Here is a 22,432-nt window from a genome sequence, read left to right as displayed (position 1 = left end):
TTTAATTAGTTTCATCCTTAATTTATGACATGCCAGTAACATTGTGGACCCCATTAGCCTAATCTTAAGTGTAAAAGGTTTTCAGAACATTTCATCACTCTGAAGGCATTTTCAGTGCTCACGGATTTTTCCTTTCCTTCTGGTGTGTGAGGCATAGGGGAGGGTTGTACTCCCCACGCCAGTGAAATCAGGTATGGCCATGTGGGCCAACTTGGGTAAGTGAAATATGAGCAGATGTGAAAGGTTTCATTTCCTGATAGAAGCGTGTAAGGGCCAGTGCCTTACGTCTTGTGCTCTCCTCCCTTGTGGCTGCAGTCATGGAGGTAGCAGGAGACTGAAGAATCCTGAAATGCTCAACTATCACCCTGAGCACAGCTGTCCGGAGAACCCCAGAACCCACTGCAGCATCTGCATAAGCAAGCGATAAACTTACCTTAAGCCACTGAGATAGTGGAGTGTTTCATTGTCCAGCATTACTTAGCCTTCCTTACCTCTGGTTAGGTTTGACAGCTTTCAGAAGCAACACTAGACCTGTTGTTCTCCTGTGCTACTGAAATTTCGCCTCTGTAGTCTGCTGATCACATAATTCATTAGTAAAATACTAATCGTTGCTATGCATTTGATTTTAAGTAATGGCAAAACTTCTCCTCTAATTAGACAACATTGTTTCAGAACTGCTCAATTTTCTAAGCTTTTGCTTAATTTTTCTGTTTGGAAATCTCCACTCCTTCTATGCCGTCCAATCATTTTGAATGCACATGCTCAGACTTTATCCCCTGAGGAGGATTTTGACTGCCCAGGCAGAAGTAGCCTTGGCATTTCTTTAGCCCCTAGTAGATTCTGTTAGGTGGGGCAAGGACCGGTGACACTTTGTTTCAGTTATTCATTGACACAATAATAGAATCGGAGGGGTTTAAACTTTAAGGGCTTTGTCCCTTGAAATAGCCCAGCTCACAGAAGAACCCTGAAAATATTTGTCGAAATGAAGGAGAAACCCTAAGAGGAACTTTAAGCAAAGAGGGGCTCTTCTTCCATACTGCTGGTAGACCACTTCCCAGTGGAAGAGATGGAAGGTGAGTTTATCCTACTAAGAAGACTCACCTGAGATTAGAACCAAACTTCCAAGGTAGAAGTTTCATTTTGCTATGTATCTTTTCAAATGATAATCTAAGTTTCAGAATCCTACTGGAAAGTAATAAAGGGAAGAAGTTCATGTGCCTAATACATACACAAATATACTTCAAAAAGTTCATGGGAAAATGGAATTTAAAAATAAGTCTTTTTTGGGGGGCAGCACTGTGGCATAGTGGGTAAAGCTGCTGGTATCCCATATTAAGCACCGGTTTGAGTCCCAGCTGCTCTACTTCTGATCCAGCTCTGCTATGGCCTGGGAAAGCAGTGGGAAAATGGTCCAGGTGCTTGGGCCCCTGTACCCACGCAGGGGGCCCAGAGGAAGCTCCTGCTTCTTGGCTTCGGATTGGCCCAGTTTCAGCTGCTGAAGCCATTTGGGGGGTGAACCAGTGGATGGAGGACCTTTCTGGCTCTGCCTCTGTCTGTAACTCTACCTCTCAAATAAATTTTTTTAAAAAGATAAGCTTATGTGGGCACAAAAATATAAAATCTATGTATAATATTTTCAGAATGTGCATTTTACATGAACTTTTTGAAGACTTTCATATGCATAGATTTCAAAAATGTCTTGAACCAGAATTTGGGGCCCCTCATGCAACTATTTGTATAATCAAATGTTTACTATGTGACATCCTTTTAAGTTTTGTAGGCCATAAATATATTTTAGGAGATAATTGAATGTGGAGTATACTTTTATCCAGTTATTTTTGCTTTATTTAATAGAAGAAAAATAAATCACCTTTGGCTATGATGTTCCCCAAATATAAACAAACTCCCATGTTTCGTCTATGATATCAACATTTGAAAAAAGTAAGAACAATACTATTTTAATGGAAAAATGTAAATTATTCTTTTCATGGTCCTATGTTAGGAAATAGAAAGTATTGTGTTATTCCTTTTTTCCTTTTTCCTCTCCATTCTAGAGATTAAAAATACCGCAATAGATAAAATCTGTTTTTAACTTGTTAGCTTTTATATTTTGAAACATGGAGATTTTTAGAATATAATTCCCAAGAAGATTATATATTCATGAATTGAATTTTATTTCAATAAAGAGAGAATTCATTGGACATCTGCTATATCAAGCATTGGGTAGGGAAACAAAGATGGCAAAAAGATTACTTTTGCCTTGAGGGGCTCACAGACCACTGGGCCATCAGTACTAATTCTGTAGCTCTCAACCAAATTAAAAATCTAACATTGCTCAATAAGCAGTACAGGGTTCCCTACTTCTCTTCCAAAAGATAAACATTTTTTTCCGATCCTCATTATCTAAAGAGGAAATGCTTGACTTTAGTTTGTTACAACTCTTGTAAGTGGGACTGTGCCTCTCTAGTAGTATGTGCAGTTCTAGGCACTGACTGACTCTTTAAGAACCTGCGCACATCCCAGGATCAAGGGGAAGCCTGAAGAAACATGCGTGGGCATGCAGATGTGTAAAACAGCCCTGGGGGCACACAAAGGGCAGAGTTTCCAGTGCCCATCTTCCCATGTCTCAATACTCAGTTGTCTAAAATCTACTTCTCACTCTCTCTTTAAAGGTCTTTTTGTCAAAATGAGTTAAATGTCAAAGCAATTGTTACTGGTTGATAGCAATTTTTTTCCTACTCATTGGAAGTGAATAAACTTTTTTTTATCACATTAAAATATCAGTTTTGTTGAAAGTACCTTGGTGATTTAAAATTTAAATGTATTCAAATATGATGTTTCTTCTTCAAAAAAGGGCAAAAATAACTTTACCTATTTCAAAACAATTGACTGAATTCTTGACATTGCCTCTTAAATTCTTTTTTTTTTTTTTGACAGGCGGAGTTAGTAAGAGAGAGAAAAAGAGAAAGGTTTTCCTTTTCCTGTTGGTTCAACCCCCAAGTGGCCACTAGGGCCAGCACACTGCACCGATCAGAAGCCAGGAGCCACGTGCTTCCTCCTGGTCTCCCATGCGGGTACAGGGCCCAAGGACCTGGGCCATCCTCCACTGCACTCCCGGGCCACAGCAGAGAGTTGGACTGGAAGAGGAGCAACCGGGACAGAATCTGGCACCCCAACCAGGACTAGAACCCGGGGTACCAGCGCCTCAGGTGGAGGATTAGCCTAGTGAGCCATGGCACCGGCCCAACATTGCCTCTTAAGTTCTAATAAGAACTGGGAGCTAATTTCTTCCTTTTAAATGTCTTTTAAAAAATAAGTGTGTGTTTTATTATAGAGCTTTTTATTATGGAAAAATCTTTTAGCACATACAGAATATAATAAGCCCTCATTCATCACCCACCTTTGGGGACCTTTCCCCTAAAACATACTTTTTCCCTCACATTTCAGATACCTCCCTTTTTAAATCTTTAAGAGCTTCATGAAGTCTTAACGTCTCACCTTCCAGGTGCCTACAAATGTAAAACTTGGAGCTACGTGGCCAGTGATCTGGCTTTTCAGGCCTAACACTTAGCAAGTCTCAACATACTTCACTCTGGCAGGGCTCTTCTTCCCTGCCCCCTCCACCTTTTCTCCTGGGAGGCTGAGCATGTGTGTGGTTAACTAAGTATCACAGTGGTTAAGGGCTCAGGCTCTGGAGCCAGACAGATTTGAGTTCACATCCCTGGCTCTGCTACTTACTCTCTGGATAACATTGGGAAAATTATATTCCTGGCGAAGAATAAGTGTCCAGTGAGGGTAATGAAGCCCTCCTTAAAGGAATGTTAAAATGCGAGCTTGTTGTGTCTTGTTGAAGGCTTGGTCTACAAGGCAGGAGTGCTTATGCTCCAGACTGGGAACTCTGGTTTCTTTTCTCTGATGACCTTGGACAAGTCACTCAACTGTGGACTCTTCAATTACCTTGTTTCTACAATGAGTCCTTAAACATTCTATTATCAAAGCCTTTTTTTCTAACTTCCTCTGCCTCTTGGTAAAACCCATTATGTTAAAAAAAGAAGTTTGAATTGTTATGTATGGATTATTAGTAACATGATGTTGCATTGTATAGCACCTTACAAAGGGTTTTCAGTTACTGAGTCAAGTTTGAACCTTGGAAGCACTTGCAGAGAGAGTTACTCATATTCTTATTTATAGTTTTAGAAACTAAAGCAAATGACATGCCTAAAACTTTGAAACTAGTAAAATTCCAAAACTAGGATCAAAAAAGGCTTCTTTTGGTTCCTACTTTTTATTTTATAGTAACCTTATGGGCAACTTACTGCAAGCATAGTGCATTCAAAAAGTAATCCCACAGCAAATCAATGTTACTGCATAAGCAACATGCTGAAACTCTTTTCCCATCTCTAGAATTCTAGGTCAGCTTCAAAGTGTTGGCTACTGCCACCTGCCTGGTCCCAAGTGATCAACTTCAGTCTGCAGAGACTTTAAGGTTGTGGATGTATCCAGTTTCATCCAAGGAATATGAAGATCAAGACAACAAAACAGAGGAGAAAAATTCAATGATCAGAAATTCAGATTCATTCTGGAGTGAGTGGTCAGAGCCCTATGACCTTCCAATAGCCATGCTGAGAGCATAGACGCTATGAAATGTGAAGTCTTGCTATTACTACTCTGTGTTATGCTCCCCAGGCACTCAAAAACTATAGACAATAGAGCGGAGTAGAACCCAATCCCTCTGGGTAGGGAAACAAAGATGGCAGGATCTGTTCAGGATCCAACCCATTAAGGATGTGCTGCAAAACTAATTATGGTATATGCTATTATTTCCCTCCATTACCAAGAAAAATGATATCTGGGAACAACAAAGATTGCAAAACCAGGAAAATAACTTGCAAAATATATACTTGGAACACTGATAACAGGATGGAGAGAGCATCCTGGCAAAAGGCTGTCTTTTGGTAACAGGTGTTACGATCTTTACCACATAACAAGTATGATTTTTAAGTTATTGAATATCAGTTATTGACTACTCTAGTTATTTTGCCCTGCTGACTGTAGTCAAAGTGGAAGGATGTAATAGAAAGGCAGAAGATGATGGCACTATAAACTTATTAGACATACTCATATGTGAATATGCAAACTTCAGGTCTTTTCTCTTGTAAGCTCATCTACTAAGAGGAGGAAATAATACCTATTCCATAAGGTCATTAATAAAATTAAATTAAGTTGTGGAATGAGAGACATGGCTGACTGTCTGGCACACAGAGGCACTCAAGATGCCCAGGTTTAAATCTAAGTCTGCAACTAAAGATGCAGGAGAGCTATGCCGAGCACTACTGATAAGCATTTGCTTCTGGGTTTAGCGGACTTACTTATCTATCAGCAGTAACGAGACACGGAGGAAGTAAGATGAAGTCACCTTAGGTGATTTTCCTGTTTAATCCTTTGTATGTGATCATTTATAGGACTTACTCTATATTTCAGGGATAGTAATACTCATTATTTACTGTATCTTTGTACTTTTCCACTGTAACAAATGAGCTGGGTGGTTTTGGTCAGCATTGTCATACAGAGATCTAAGAATGTGCCAGGTAAATATATATTTATTTGTGAGATTAAGACATGATAATGGCATTAAGATGTTCTCTCTGAGGATGTAAAAGGAAATGGAATATAACCATAGCTGTTTTAACCTCTGAATTCTCTCACTACACGGGGACTCATTGTAACAATCCATGAACTTTTATCTGGAGTGCTACTAAAATATAGTTTTACATCTGGCTACTTTCCTTTCTGTATGTTTTGATTTGGAATTAGTATGGCCTTATCACTTCAGGCATGGCTCTAAAAGCATGTTATACATTTTTGCAAACTGTCAATGCCAAAAAACAAGCTGAGCTATTGCTAATGCTATTTCAGCACCCAAGAGCTTGCTTCCAATTCTTTCTCAAATATCTCACTTTTTTTTTTCTTTACAATGTTAGAGGAATTTGTGGAATTTAAGAAGTTAGTGGAGCATGCTAATGATGGCTTTGGAATATAGTCCTTCCATTTGTGAATTCTGTGCTTTAATTGATATCAGTTACAAAAATCAAGCAAAAACCAAAAAATGACTTATTTTAGAATTAGCATGTCTTCTCAGCCTCAGTGAAGCTAGGCGTTCTGTAACTATCACAGTTTCATCAGTGGGGATTTATGATTTCTTATCTGAAAGGGAATTTAGAAAATAATTTTGTACTTTTTATTTCTTCCTCAATAAGGTGGTGGTACAATGACATTGTATTCTGTGTGGTAGGATTTGAGTTAAGCATAAGTATAGCAAATTATCGTACTCTGTAAAAAACATCTGTTACAAATAGAGATCACACAATGTTAAATCCGAGAAAGACTTCAGAGCTTATGTGCTCAAATTATTCATTATATTTATTAGAAAATGGAGGCTTCTTAATAGAATTGTCAGACTTAGTAAATAAACATACAGAATGTCGAATTAAAATTGAATTTCAAGCAATGAGTAAGTTTTAACATTTTGTATGTCTGATGAAATATTTGCTTATACAAAATAATTAGTTGTAATCTGTCTGAATTCAAATTTAACTGTCATATTTTATCTGCCAACTCTATTTTTAAAGGAATCATAATTCTTTTTGTTTATCTCTTTGTTTTTCTTCCTCATGTTGTGCTTTACTGTTATGTAACAGTAACTTTGTACACTTTGACCCATTCCCCTCCTGACTTCCAACCCCATCTCACCCATTGTGGTAATCACCATTCTACTTTCTGTTTCTATGTGTTTGGTTTTCTAAACATCCCAAATGTTAAGTGAGATCATGCAATATTTTTGTTTCTGTGACTGGCTTTTTCACTTAACATAATGTTCTCTAGGTTCACCCATGGTGTGACACATGGCTAAAGTGTATGACACAACTTCATTCATTTAACCATTTTGGTTGTTCCTGTACCTTGGCTATGGTGAATCAGGCTGTAATGAGTATGGGAGTACAAAGAGCTCTACGAAGTTGTGGTTTCATTTCCTTTGAGTGTATATGCAGAAGAAGGATTGCTGGGTCATCTGGAAATACTATTTTTAAATTCTTTAGGGACCCTCATAGTGTTTTTCATAATAGCTGTGCTAATCTACATTCCCATCCACAGTGTCACATTCACCTTGTTATTTTCGATAAACGCCATCCTAATACATGTGAAATTGTGCCTCATGGTTTTGATTTGCATTTTTCTGGTAATTAGTGATTTTGAGCATCTTTTCATATATATGTTTGCCGTCTGTATGTCTTTTTTTAGAAATGTCCATTCAGACTCTTGCCCATTTTAAAATCATGTTGTTTTGCTATTGAGTTTTTTGCATTCCCTACATATTTTGGATATTAACTCTTTATCAGATAATATGGTTTGCAGATACTCTCTCAATTGTAGACTACTTTTTCTGTTTGTCAGTTTTTTTTCTTTTGCTCTACAGAAGCTTTTTCATTTGATATTGTCACATTGGTCACATTTGTTTATTTTTACTTGTGTTGCTCCTACTTTTGGTGTTCTATCAAGAAAAAGTCATTGTCAAGACTCATGCCAAGCTTTCTCCCTTTGTTTTCTGCTAGGATTTTTATGGCTTCAGGTTTTATGGGTTATAATATGTCTTTTGAAAGACTAATCATATGCCAATGCAGGAATAGAAATTGAAAAATCAGTGTATAGATCATTCTTAAAATGGATTAAGTTATATTCTAGCATGATTTAGAACTGAAAATAAAAAAAAATTTCATAAATATAGTTTCACAAGAAACTAAAAACAATCTAATCTCTTAAAGGAGAAATCCTTGAATCTGGTGACTATAGTTTCAAAATGCTGAAGTACTGTCGCTCCCCCTCTTCGTGGAGGAACGACACTAAACCCTGCGCTGTTCTTTTGTCTGCTCGGCCCTCCCTGGGTTTGCTGCTGGTTCTTCCCGGGTTGGCTACCGACCCTTCCACCTCCGTGGAAGGGCGGTTCCCCCTGCCACTTTCCCCACTTCCGCGGGGGAGCGGTACACCGCCGGCCGGCTCTCTCGGGGGCTGCTCAGGTGTTCCTTCAGATAGATGTTCCCTTTAGATGTTCCTGGTGCATGTTGTCTCTCTCCTCCTTTATAGTCCTCTTCCGCCAATCCCAACTCTGCTACCCACACGCCGAGTACGCTGTTCTCCTCCAATCAGGAGCAGGATCAGCTCCTGCAGGTCATCACTCAAGTTGGCAAGAGGCAGCTGCGTAGAAGTTGTTACTCCCTTCTCAGCGCCATATTGTGGGAGAGCAGATGCATAGAATAAGTCTTCATTCCAGTAACAGTCTAGTCCGAGTTGCTCCCCACAAAGTACTTTGTTTTCTGTTTGAAAGATGCACTTATGTTCAGATTTTTTTTTCTATTCTTTTTTCTTTTTTGTTAATACAAGTGTAGTTCAGTTGATGCTCATTGTTAAACAGAGCTAAGTAGCAGCTATTCCTAAAGGGATGTTTTCTAAATATGTCCATTCAATATTCAAAGTCATCTCAAGTGTAATAAAATCTTAGCTAAGGAAAAAATAAGTATGAAATAGCACCTTATAACTCTTGTTCTAAACTTGATGTTTTGGATGAATATGGATTTTATAATGTGTTTCTGTTTATCACTATAAACTTCTGGAATTCATTTTTGTGTGTAACATAAACCTGAGACTTCAGCACTAAAGTGGTGCTATAATAACCAGCTTCAGCCACAAGGTCAGACAGAGATGACCCTGGGGATCCCTGGAAACTGGGGCAGGAGCCTTTGGGTTCACCTGACCTGACGAGATCACCATGGCCCAAACCTCTTCAGCTTCTTCATTTCTTCTTAAATGAATCTTTCTTATTTTAATTTATTCACCTTATGTAAGTTCCCAGAATTATCCATATAAAGTTCATAAAATACTTTATTTTTTAGTCTCTAAAACAATTGTCATCATTGCATTTTTCATTCCAAGTATGTTTATTTCTATTGTTTCAATTTTTATTATTCTTGTTAATCTTACCAGAGCTATTTTAATTTTATGACTTTTTAAAATAACCAACTTTTAGCTTTATTGGTTTCCATTTTTTTTTTCCAGATACTTAAAAAAACAATTCACTGTTTTTACCAGTGGCTCCTGAGGAAAAATTAAATGGAATTTAGAAGGCAATGTATCAGGGAGATTGGAGAGATGATGCTGACCCTGTGAGAAGTAAGACAAATAGATACCTTCCAAATAGAAAACGTTTTAATTTTTATTTATTTCAGAGAGAAAAATCTGTCCGCTGGCTCACTCTGCAAATGCCAGCCACAGTCTGGACTGGACCAGGTCCAAGACAGAAGACCAGAACTCCATTCAGATCTCCCACATGGGTGACAGGGACCTAAGTACTGAGCCGTCATTTGCTTCCTCCCATGGTGTGTGTTAGAAGGGAAACTTTATTGGAAGCAGAGTAGCTGAGACTTGAAGCAAGTGCTCCTATATAAAATGGATGCATCCCAAGAGGTGGCTCAACCTGTTATGCCACAAGGCCTGTCTCCTTTGTTTTTGAGAGTTGTATTACTTAGCAAGAATGGTAATTGTAACTAATGCCAAATTATAGTTTCCTATTATAAAAGCACTCCTTAAAAATATGAAGAAATAATCAACTGTAAAACATCTTAAAATTCTATAAAGGAGATTTTATTAACAATACAAACTACAAAATATGGTGCCTTCTAGCAAGTCATAAAGAGAAAATAAATCTCTTACCAGTGTGGTAGTAATAATATATTTGATACTTTTTATATTTACTTCTAAGGTACTAAAGAGATCACTATATTTTAAAGCTATAATGAACACTTGCTACATGCTTATAAAGGAGGAAGGAGGCATAATTAATTTTTTAAAGATTTCTTTATTCATTTGAAAATTAGAGCAACAGAGAAAAAGGGAGTCAGAGAGACACAGGTCTTGTAACTACCAGTTCACTCCCCCAAATGGCCACAACGGCCAGCACTGGGCCTAGCCGAAGCCAGGAGTCAGGAGCTTCTTACTGGTCTCCCACACAAGGTGCCCCAGCACTAGGGCCTTCCTCTGCTGCTTTTCCCAGGCAGTTAGCAGGGAGCTGGATCCTAAGTGGAACGGCCAGGACACAAACCAGTGCCCATATGGGACACTAGTGCTACAGGCAGCAGCTTTACCCACTACAGTACAGTGCTGGCCCCAGCATAATTATTCTTATCTGTTAAAATGAATGAAATACTGCTCAAATGTGTTATCTAATTAGCCCAAGGATACACAAATTAATGAAAAAGTATTCCTTAAGTCTCCACATTTTAATAAAGAACACAGTTCACTAGCTTACTTAGTACCTGAAACTTTTATTTTTAAGTTAGTTGAAGAATATGACATCCCCAGTTATTTTATACAGATTAATGTTATCCCAATTAATAATAATAAGGATGTTAAAACCACTATAAAATGGTAAAAAGCAATAGAAGTAGATTGGAATGTTCTTCAGATTCTTCTTAATAAAGCAATCATGCTATGGTGACATTATCTGAAAGTACTATTTTTAATAAAAGGATGATATACAAATTATTTAAAAATCTCCAAGACTTTAAAATAGATCTCAAAATCAACTATAGACTTTGACATTTCAAAAGAAAGAAAAATGCATAAATCATCTTTAAAGAATATATCAAAATATTTTTCAAAATTTGTCATATTATTTGTCCAAATGAGTAAATTTAGCACAGTTAAACAATATTTTTCTATAACTATATTAACTCATGTTTACTAAAGTTGTCTATAAAGCTCATAGGAGGCCATATTAAGTGTGCAATGCTTTGTGGGGATTTTGGTTACTAAATGTAGTAACCAAATTGAGGATCTATTTTGGTGGGTGGGACTATTTGTATGTTCTGGGTTCTACTTTTATATTACTATAATTATCCACTGTGCAGGTGAAGTCGCCACCTGCAGTGCCAGCATTCTATATGGACACCGATTCGAGTCCTGGCTGCTCCTCTTCCTATCCAGCTCTCTGCTATGGTCTGGGAAAGCAGTAGAGGATGGCCCAGGTCCTTGAGCCCCTGCACCTGCATGGGAGACCTGGAAGAAGCTCCTGGCTCCTGGCTTTGGGTCAGCGCAGCTCCAGCCATTGCGGCCAATTGGGGAGTGAACCAGTGGATAGAAGACCTTTCTCTCTGCCTCTCCTTCTCTCTCTGTGTAACATTGGCTTTCAAATAAATAAATAAATCTTTTTTTAAAAAAAGAATTATCCATAAAGAGTTTCAATAGTGATTTTAAATTGCTATAACTCAACCATAGCCTAGCATTAGGCATTTAGTGTTTACTGTTAATGTATCACATTTATTTTACTTACCATTTATTTATATTTACTACTTAAGTATTTAATGAAAATGTATTCATTAAAAAAGGCTTAAGTAAAACATACCATTGAGTAGTTGGCTAGTGCCTTCTATGATGAGTTATACCAATAAATAATGTCAATATTAAAATATAGTCTTTTTTTTTTTTTTGACAGATACAGTTAGTGAGGGAGAGAGACAATGAGAAAGGTCTTCTTTCTGTTGGTTCACCCCCCAAATGGCCACTATGGCCGGAGCTACACTGATCCAAAGCCAGGAGCCAGGTACTTCTTCCTGGTCTCCCAGGCGGGTACAAGCACCCAAGCACTTGGGCCATCCTCCACTGCCTTCCCAGGCCACAGCAGAGAGCTGGACTGGAAGAGGAGCAACCGGGACTAGAACCCGGTGCCCATATGGGATGCTGGCGCCACAGGCAGAGGATTAACCAAGTGAGCCACGGCGCCGGCCCAAAATATATCTTTTTTAAAAAAATTTCATTTATTTATTTGACAGTTATAGACAGAGGGAGAGACAGAGAAGTCTTCCATCTACTGGTTCACTCCCCAAATGGCTGCAATGGCTGATCCAAAGCCAGGAGCCGGAGCCTTCTCTGGGTCTCCCGGGGCCCAAGCACTTGGGCCATCTTCTGCTTCCCCAGGCCATCAACAGAGAGCTGGATCAGAAGAGGAGTAGCTGGGACTAGAACCAGCACCCATATATGATGCCAGCACCATAGGCAGAGGATTAACCTACTGTGCCACAGTGCTAGCCTCTTAAAATACAGTCTTGACAAAAGTGATCCCAGAAGGATCACTGGTCTAATCCCCTTTTTGACTCTTTTTTTTTTTTTAAGATTTATTTATTTTTGTTTGAAAGTCAGAGTTACACAGAGAAAGAAGAGGCAGAGAGAGAGAGAGAGAGAGAGAGAGAGAGAGAGGGAGGTCTTCCATCCGCTGGTTCACTCCCTAATTGGCTGCAACAACCGGAGCTGGGCTGATCTGAAGCCAGGAGCCAGGAGCTTCTTCCGGGTCTCCCACATGGGTGCAGGGGCCCAAGGATTTGGGCCATCTTCCACTGCTTTCCTAGACCATAGTAGAGAGCTGGATCAGAAGTGGAATAGCCAGGACTCGAACCGGCATCCATATTAGGCAGAGGCTTTACCCGCTACACCACAGCACCCCCCACCACGCTTCTTGACTCTTAGGAAGTTATGTATCATGTTCAAGCTCCCAGAATAAGGAACAGAGCCAATCATTAAATACAAAATCAAAATGTTTTATCTTCAGTCACTAATTATGTTAATAAAATATTGCTTAAATAGTGGGTATAAGAAATACATTGATAAGACCATCATTGTTAAATTTAATTATCCTGTGACATTTATGGAATTTGAGGTTTATCAATAGCAGAGGATGTCATATCTGACTAAGCAGCATAATCCTTTGTTGTTTAAAGTACAGATTCCTAATCTTCACATAGCCTCTCGTATTCAGTTTCCAGAATATGAGAACCTCTGAGTTAAGCCTTAGCTAAAAAAATTTTTTTGACTTCTTAAGGATGCCAGTAACTCCATTGCTTAATACAGAGTTCATGTCCATCATTTGCTTATTGAAATAACAACTTGAAAACAAAGATAAAGTTTCCTGCATTTGAGTAGCTTGCTCCCAGTCTTGAGTAGGTGAGATGCATTTACATGGTCTGAGGGCAGCTCACAGAGAGATCCTTGAGTGCAACAGGTGCCCAGAAAGCAAGTGCTCCACTGGGTTTGGGAGATCAGAATCTGTGGAAGGCTTTGTTAAAGAGAAAGGTCTCAATGGATGTCGATTTGAATAGATTAAAAAATGCAGGTGCAGAGGCATTCCTGACTGTGGAAACAGCATGAACTAACATGTAATGGTTGAGTGAGCTGCCAATTTGAGAAAAAACATAAAACCCCATCTAGGGTGCATTTGTTGTTAGATAATTGAGTGAAATGTTGCTTTGGTTTAGGGAGGATCTTGAGTTCAAGGGTAGAATTATTGGCATCATATAAAAGGCCAAATTGATTTTATAGATGATCATTTTTAAAATGTGTAACGAAGTGAATTTTCAGGAGACAATCTTGAGAACTTTACATATGTAAAAATTGGCAAATGAAAAATTTTTGTTTTCCCAAAGCAGGCTTCTTGGGAGAAAGGGATATAATACTTTCTTTTTATATATGTTCACTAATGTTTAGCAGTGGTTAAATTTTAATAATTATATAATTTCTAGTGACTTTTTATTGTTATGTGTGAGGGTGTTTCAAAAACAGGTATAAAAATTTTATTTTTGTGTAAAAAAATCAAAATCTGTATAGTTTTCTATTTTTTAATTTATTTTATTGACAGAGGGAGAAGGAAGGAAGGAGAGAAAAGAGTTCCTATCCTCTGGTTCACTCTCAATGGCAAGGGCTGAACCAGGGCCAAAGCCAGGTGCTGGGACTCCAACCAGGTTTCCCACATGAGTGGCAAGAATCCAGTTACTTGAGTCATCACTACTGCCTCCTGGGGTATACACCAGCAGGAAGTGTATACTGGGAATCAAACTCAGATACTCTGATGGAACTTGAGCATTATAACTGTTGAGCTAAATGTCCACTCACACACACACAATTTTTTCCTTTTTTTTTTTTTTAAAGATTTTATTTATTTACTTGAAAGAGTTAGAGAGAGAGAGAGAGAGAGAGAGAGAGAGGTCTTCCATCCGATGGTTCACTCCCCAAATGGCCACAATGGCCAAAGCTGTGCCGATCTGAAGCCAGGAACCAAGAGCTTCTTCTGTGTCTCCCATGTGGGTGCAGGGGCCCAAGGACCTGGACCATATTCTTCTCCTTTCCCAGGCCATAGCAGAGAGCTGGATCGGAAGAGAAGCAGCCAGGACTCGAACTGGTGCCATTTGGGATGCTGGCACTTCAGCCCAGGGCATTAACCCACTGCGCCACAGCACCGGCCCCCACAATTTTTTCATAATACACAGTTTTTATGAATTTTTTGAAGACCCTTCAAATATCTTGGTTAAAATAAGAAGAAAATAGTCTTTCAAGTACCTTAAAATAAAAATTGATTTTCCTTGTAATGTTTTGGAATGGGTCTACATTTCTTTATCTCAGTATTTGCTTGTGTCAGTTTTTTATAAAGATTTATTTACTTACTTAAAAGGAAGAGTTACAGAGAAAGAGGGGGAGAGAGATCTTCCTTCCACTGGTTCACTCCTAAAGAGAGAGAGTGATTAATCTTTCTTCTGCTGGCTCACTCCCCAGAAGGCCACAATGGCTGGGACTCCATCTGGGTCTCCCATGTGGGTGCAGGGGCCCAAGGACTTAGACCATCCTCTGCTACTTTCCTAGGCACGCATGCAGGGAGCTGTATTGAAGAGGAACAAATGGATACAAACCAGTGTCCATATGGGATGCCAGCAGCACAGGCAGTGGCTTAACCCACTGCACCCCAATTTCAGCCTCCCCTTCAGTTCTAGCATTTGCTATCTGCCCTCTCTTTTCTGGATATCCATTGATTGCTACACATGCAACTACTCCAGAAGTGACTCTCAGAGAGCACAAATTCACATTTGCTTCAGCACAGCATATCAGAAACTCGCCATGTAAACTCTGCAAAGATGTTTCTCTCTAGAAACCGTAAAGTGCTGAGGCTGGCGCTATGACACAGTGGGTTAACGCCCTGGCCTGAAGCTCCGGCATCCCATATGGGCGCTGGTTTGAGAACTGGCTGCTCTACTTCTGATCCAGCTCTCTGTTGTGGCCTGAGAAAGCAGTGGAAGATGGCCCAAGTCCTTGGGCCCCTGCACCCACATGGGAGACCCAGAAGAAACTTTGGATCGCTGCAGCTCTGGCCCTTGCGGCCAATTGGGGAGTGAAGCATTGGATGGAAGACCTCTCTCTCTCTCTCTCTCTCTCTCTCTCTCTCTACCTCTCCTCTCTCTGTGTGTAACTCTGACTTTCAAATAAATAAATAAACCTTTTAAGAAAAAAGAAACTATAAGGCTTCCATAGCCTTGGCGACTCATGACAAGAGCCTAGGGTGATTACTGATGCCATAAACAAGAGTGTCAATTTGTTAAGTCAACAACAGGTGTCACTGTACACTTACTCCTCATGTAGGATCTCTGTCCTTAATGTGCTGTACATTGTGATTTAATGCTATAACTAGTACTCAAACAATATTTTTCACTTTGTGTTTCTATGTGGGTGCAAACTGTTAAAATCTTTACTTAATATATGCTAAACTGATCTTCTGTATATAAAGAGAATTGAAAATGAATCTTGATGTGAATGGAAGGGGGGAGGGAGAGGGAAAGGGGAGGGTTGCGGGTGGGAGGGAAGTTATGGGGGGGGAAGCCATTGTAATCCATAAGCTGTACTTTGGAAATTTATATTCATTAAATAAAAGTTTAAAAAAATGCAAAAAAACTATAATGTGCTGAGGCTAAGACAGCAGTAGCATGCATATATTAATTTCGGATGAAAGTTATTTATATATTTGATTTGTAGAATATAGATAGTTTTAGGGGAAGAAAAATATTCATTTTTGTAAAAGCCTTACTTTCTGAATATCAGTGCCTTATTTTATTTGAAAACCTAGAGAAGTAGTGGAGAATTTCCATTTAAGAAGTTTCCATTGAAGTTCAGTTAATTTTGTAGGCTCAAACTCCTTTAAAGAACTAACACTTGTCCCCGCCCTGGCTGGCTCTGTGCTGGCAGATCATGGCTGCACTCAGAGAACCTAATCTGATAGAAACTCTGGTTTAGCACTTGCAGGAGCTACATGTAGGGACAGAAAGCTCTGATGCAATGGTGAACAATACAGATGCAAAATGAACTATAATAGACCATGCCAGCTGGTGTTGAGGGAACAATACTTTAAAAAAGTATGTAAATCTTCTACATTGGTTTTCGTGCTGTTTTCCTTTTAAAGCATTCTATAGAAGTTTTTTAAATAAACCATTTAAGGCATCTCTGTCTTCAGCAAAGAAACTAAGAAAATTATAACAACCACCTTGTGCTTAAGATTTACTAGGTTCTAGGTAGTGTATTAAGTACTTATAAACATTATCTCTTTAATAATCACAAGCACAAAGTATGGTTGACATTATTACCTTAATTTTACCGATGAGAAAGCTTATCAACCCTATGCTAAAAGCATTTTAGGGTGTTAGTGTATACTAAGGATGAGCCACTCGTGTCTTTTTCTCTCACAAATGTAAAGTGGGGTAGCACAGCTCTACCATGAGCTCTTATTAGGTGATATATGAATTTTCTATATGAACAGTAAAGGCTGACTCAGCATTTCACATTCCAGAAAAGACGGTGGCCCATGATAAAAAAAAAAAAAGGACAGATTCTTCACTAGTCTTTTTCATTTCTCTTCCAAATTCATTCAATTGTATTTTCATCCAGTAGTCATCATTGCCTTAAGGGTTATTTGTTTGGACAAAGTATAAAAAATGACATTCTTTTCTAACTTATTCCATTAGTAATTAAATATTTATTGCAAAATTCTCAGCTTAATCCATCAGATGAAATTTAGCTGCCATTTTTAAATTTACTTTGAAAGAGCTACAGAGAGAAAGAGAGAGGGGGAGAGGGAGCGAGAGAGAGAGAGAGCGATTTTTCCATCTGCTGCTTCATGCCCCAGATGGCTGTAATGGCCAATGCTAGGCCAGGTCAAAGCCAGGAGCATCGTCCAGGTCTCCCACATAGATGGCAGGGACCCAAACACTTGGGCCATCTTGCACTGCTCTTTCCATATCATTAGTGGGGAGCTGGATTGGAAGTAGAGCAGCCAGAACACAAACTGGTTGCCCATATTGGATGCCAGATTGTAGGCAGTGGTTTATCAGCTATGCCACATTTCTGGCACCTAGCTGTCCATTTTTTTTACTGGACACAATTTCAGGGTAAGATTAAAGGTTGTCAGAAGAATTGTCACCACTTCCATTAACTTACTACCAAATTTCTGATCTTTATTGGATGGAGGCTTAATGTTTTTCTATTATGCTGTAAGATAGGGGTTTATTGGATTTTGTTACCAAGATTTGTCTCAAATTCCATCCACTAGTCTAATACTTGACTCATACAATAAATTGTTATTTTATTTTGTAGCTATAATCAAAAATTTCCTTTTCTTTTCAAATATTTATTCATTCACCTGAAAGTTATAGCCACAGAGAGAGAGAGGGAGAGACAGAAGTCTTCCATCCGCTGATCCTTCCCCAGATGGCCGCATGGCCAGGGCTGGACCAGGCCGAAGCAAACAAGAGTTCATCTGGCTCCCATATACGTGCAGGAGCCCAAGCATTTGGGCTATCTTCCACTTCTTTCCCAGGTTATTAACAGGGAGCTGGTTTGGAGCAGCCAGGACACGAACTAGTGCACATATAGGATGCTAGCATCACAGGCAGCAGCTTAACCCACTATACCACAATGCCCGCCCCAAAAGTTTCTAATATAAATAAAAATACATATAGACATTTCTTGCTTTTTTTGTAAATTTTCTTCCAATATGGAAATATGCAGTGTTAAGCGTTCTTCTCATTTAAAGAGAAATGTTCACTTAAGAAAATTCATAAAATGATTGTACTACCATTGTAGGTATATAACAAAGGCACTCCCTTCTCTGAGAGAGAGAGCTTATGATATATCTTTATATAGAGCTACAGCACATGAAGTATTTATCTACTTCAGGGAGAAAAGTTATGTCAATATTATTTTACATTTGGTGTTGAATACTTAATATATAAGCAAAACTGTCTAGTTCAAGGATTCATGTTACAATAAAAAATGAAGTAAAATAGGTGATAAATTCACATAGATGTTCCTGACCCTATTTCTGCCTGCTTGAACATTCTCCTCCATCAAAATGTTCTTGGTGTATGCAAGATATATATGAAAATGAATCAGTCACATTACCACTGTTTTATACCTGCCAAATTACGATTATTAGTATTTAACATAATTGTGAATAATCATGATTCAGAAGTTGAGAATCTTACAAGGAAAACAGACCAATTCTGATATATACCATGCATAACCAAGACAACCAGTCCTCTGTTTGTCTATTAGTATGATGACTCTAATACAACAAAAGGTTAACCATGGCATAACTTTCTTTTAAAAAATGTGTTTGTTTATTTGAAAGACAAGATGGAGAGAAGGAGAGAGAGAGAGAGAGAGATCTTCCATCTGCTGGTTCACTCCCCACACTCCCCAAATGCCAACAATGGCCAGGGCTGGGCCAGGCTGAAGCCAGGAGCCAGGAGCCAGGAGCCAGGAGCCAGGAGCCAGGAGCCAGGAGCTTCTTCCAGATCTCTCATACAGGTGCAGGGACCCAAGTACACAGGCCATCTTCCACTGCTTTCCTAGGTGCATTAGCAGGGAGCGGGATTGGAAGTGGAGCAGCTAGGTGTCAAATCAGCGTCCATATGGGATGCTGACACTGCAGGTGGAAGCCCCAATCCTGGTATAACTTTCACTGTAGCTTGGGATAATAATGTCCTCCCCATATTAATTATCAATTTGTTTAGTTACTAACTTCTTGCAGGAATATACATATGAAACAATGAAATTTTATGTATAGCATAACACATTTCTGAAACTTTTTGGTATTGCAAAACAAGTGATTATTTCTTTAAATTTTCTCTTGTTTAAATGAGGAAAATCCACAAGTTGAAATTTGAGTTCGGGGCTGGCACTGTGGCACAGCAGATTAAAACCCTGGCCTGAAGCGCTGGCATCTCATGTAGGTACAGGTTCTAGTTCCAGCTGATCCTCTTCTGATCCAGCTCTCTGCTGTGGCCTGGGAAAGCAGTAGAAGATGGCCCTAGTCCTTGGGCCCCTGCACCCATGTGGGAGACCCAGAAGAAGCTCCTGGCTCCTGGCTTTGGATCAGTGCAGCTCTGGCCATTGCGGTCATCAGGGGAGTGAACCATCAGATAGAAGACCTCTCTCTCTGTGTCTACCTCTCTCTGTAACTGTCTTTCAAATAAATAAAAAAATAAATCTTTTTAAAAAAAGAAATTTGAGTTCATTACTGTTTTCCTACTTCATCCCTTAGCAATAAAGCATTGTCTTTTGGATAACATAGACCTCCAGCTTTTGACACTGTTGTCCTCATTTCTCCTTCCAATTGCTAATCAACTTTTTCTTGACCCTTTCTTCAGGAATAGTACAAGTTTTCAGCCCCTAAAATGTATTAATATTCAGTTCATATCACCCTGTATAAGATAATATTGAACAAATAATTAAAACTAGTATTTAGCAAGCATTTATTGTAGGAGTAGGGCATACCTTGCCAACATTTTCTTTAAAATTAATTTTAGCAAGATATGCTATCAACTTCTATACATAAGAAATGACTTTAAATCATGCAGTAGTCAGAAAGGACATTTTAGCAGCTTCATTCCCCATAAAGCAGGAGATCAACAAATAGCTGTTGACAGCTACTTAACTCCATGAAAAGCATCACTGTATCTCGTACAAGGTGATACAACAATGTTCCCTTGGAAAGCATCCCCACAGTTTCTCCAGTAGCATAGTGAAGTTCTAAGGGTGTGTTTTATGACTACATGCTTGTTTGATGTGCATAATCCTGGATGTTATATTTTATGGCTATGTGCTTGTTAGAGGAACATCACCCTGGCTCAAATGAAAGCTCTGGAAAAGCAGAGCTCTAATTATGTTTATATTGCTCTATCTCCAGCGATTCATGTCTATTAAATGAATGAATAAATGGGAGTAATGATGTTCTGGTGCAGATAATTTCACTATTGTCTATGTATATATTGAATATATATTCAAATGGTGTTTATTCTCAAACAATCCATAACTTCATTCATTCATGGCTTGTCTTTAGAATAAAAGAATCAACTGTATTGTCTCCCACACAGATATTTTACCCTGATGTGTTTACATTTTACCTAAATGCTGCAGACTTTAGACATCTACACAAGAAGCATTGCTTCTTGCATACCACACCCATGTGGCTTCATGCTTAGTCATCTCTAGCTCCTGGTAAGGCAGCAGGTTGCACCTTGAGCACAGGCCTGAGATCCTCAGATTGTTGCATTTCTTCCTATGAGTAGAGACACATAATACATACCCTTACTACTGAGCCAACAGAAGCCCTTGAACAAAGAGTCTGTGAGTACATCAATGTGCTTGTGGAGAGAAGAGGAAGCCGAAAGCTTACCTCTCCAGCCTATGGAAGTGGGTAAGGAACACTGACAGAAGCTGTGGGAGATCGTTCTCTCCTCCCCAAGGTAGAAATTCCAGAAAGGGGAAATGTGTTAGAACACCTAGATAAGTATAAGAAGATATACTGAAGAGTGGCTTGTATTGGTTGGCCTCCAATAAGGAGCAGATTGGTGTCTCTGCCTTCATGTAGTTTCCTTATCCAAAAGCTCCCTGAAAGTGCTGAGATGATCAGGAGGTCAGTAGAGGTGGGCTGGAGTCAGGATGAAGTGCTCTTGTGTCTAAGATGACCTGAAGATCTACTTGTACTGTAGTGTAATAAGGACAAGGATCAGCCCAGCCCAGCAAGCTCCCAGATGATAGCACATGTGTAGACCACTGGTATCATTAACTGTTTTCTCCACGGGTTCCTGGAAGTCTCACTATGCCCAGATACCACATCATGGAAGTAGAAATCTGAAAGGGACTTAGCCACCTGAGAAACATGGATCAGCAAAATTACCAGCCCCCTGCCATGCCACTTCAAGGGGGAGCCCACACAGGCATCAAACGGAAAGTATTTTTTCTTTATCTTTTTTTAAAAAGATCTATTTATTTGAAAGGCCGCATTGCAGAGAGGCAGACGCAGAGAGAGAGAGAAAGTCTTCCATCTGCTGGTTCACTCCCCAAATGGCTGCAATAGCCAAAGATGGGCCAATCTGAAACCAGGAACCAGGAGCTTCTTCTGAGTTTCCCACATGGGTGCAGGGACCCAAGAACCTGGGCCATCTTCTACTACTTTTCCAGAACATAGCAGAGAGCTGGATCAGAAGTGGAGCAGCTGGGACTCAAACCGGCGCCCATTTGGGATGCCAGCACTGCAGGTGACAGCTTTACCCACTATGCCACTGTGCCAGCCCCAGAACGTGTTTTTGCAAAGAAGAGAATGAGATGATCAACCATGGCTTGCTCCACTTTGGAGCAAGAATGAGAAGAGTGAGAAAGTTGGTCACCAGTCCTCTGACTTTGTGTGGCACCTTCCCGGACCCCCACCCCCCGCTTTGTAAGCTATCTTTTCCAGCTTGTGAATAAACATGACAGGATTGGCTGGCTGTAAACTGGAGTAGGCTTGGTTGAGAATGCAAAGTGGCTCTCTCTGATGTCTTTGGTTAAGTTTTTATTTTTTTTCTAGTTAATAAACGCTCCAGCAGTTACCTGCTTCTTACCAAAAACCAAACCACAAAACCAAGATGCCATTTTTCAAGTGTATGAATTATTTCTGCTTCCTTTTTTTTCTAAACTCCTTCTAACACTAGTTATGTTTCTCTGCTATTGCTTTTTCTACCCTTTTTCCTTTTTTTTAATATAACACCTATAAGAACTTGACAAAAGGGAAAAAAGCAAAAATAGTTGTATTACATTAGTTTCTAATTAACTAGATAAAAAAAATTAGTAAGAGGTTATCTGTTCAGCACTATAAACCACTGTGACCAAACTGATGTGGAATAAAATATCCCCCAAAGTACAGAATACACATGCATAATTGCACATGCCATGCTCCTCAACGTAGATCATATGCTGAGTTAAGAAACAAACTTCAATATATTTAAAGATTTGAAATCATACACAATATATTCTCTAACCACACTGGATTAACACCAGAAATTAGAAACAAAAAGATGTTAGAGAACATATAAAGTATTTGGAAACTAAACAACACATTTCTAAATAGTCCATGGGTGAAAAAGAGAAGTCATAATGGGAAATTGGAAAATATTTCTGTCTTTATCTCAATGATAATGCATCATACGAAACTTTGATGAACACAGTTAAAGCCATGTTTACAGGAAATCAACATAGT

At 39.1% G+C, this 22,432-nt stretch overlaps 1 long non-coding RNA gene across 3 annotated transcripts in view; it reads left to right on the top strand.

Moving 5' to 3' along the window:
• The window catches only part of LOC149127395 (uncharacterized), a 76,698-nt gene that overhangs the window by 2,155 nt on the left and 52,111 nt on the right, over nucleotides 1-22,432 (top strand). The window contains exons 2-3 of one of the 3 annotated variants that reach the window (XR_016231529.1): nucleotides 9,109-9,222; nucleotides 10,959-13,645. The exons of 1 other annotated variant lie outside the window; for it this stretch is intronic. This is a non-coding gene — a long non-coding RNA (uncharacterized LOC149127395). Of the gene's footprint in view, nucleotides 1-2,937; nucleotides 7,205-9,108; nucleotides 9,223-10,958; nucleotides 13,646-22,432 lie in introns of those variants that run through there. One more of the 3 variants, XR_016231528.1, reaches the window with a different exon arrangement.

The sequence above is a fragment of the Oryctolagus cuniculus genome, chromosome 3 (assembly GCF_051225735.1).
Source record: "Oryctolagus cuniculus isolate XC-2025 breed Fujian yellow rabbit chromosome 3, ASM5122573v1, whole genome shotgun sequence".
NCBI classification, from domain to species: Eukaryota; Metazoa; Chordata; class Mammalia; order Lagomorpha; family Leporidae; genus Oryctolagus; species Oryctolagus cuniculus.
This window is presented reverse-complemented; position numbering and strand designations above follow the sequence as displayed.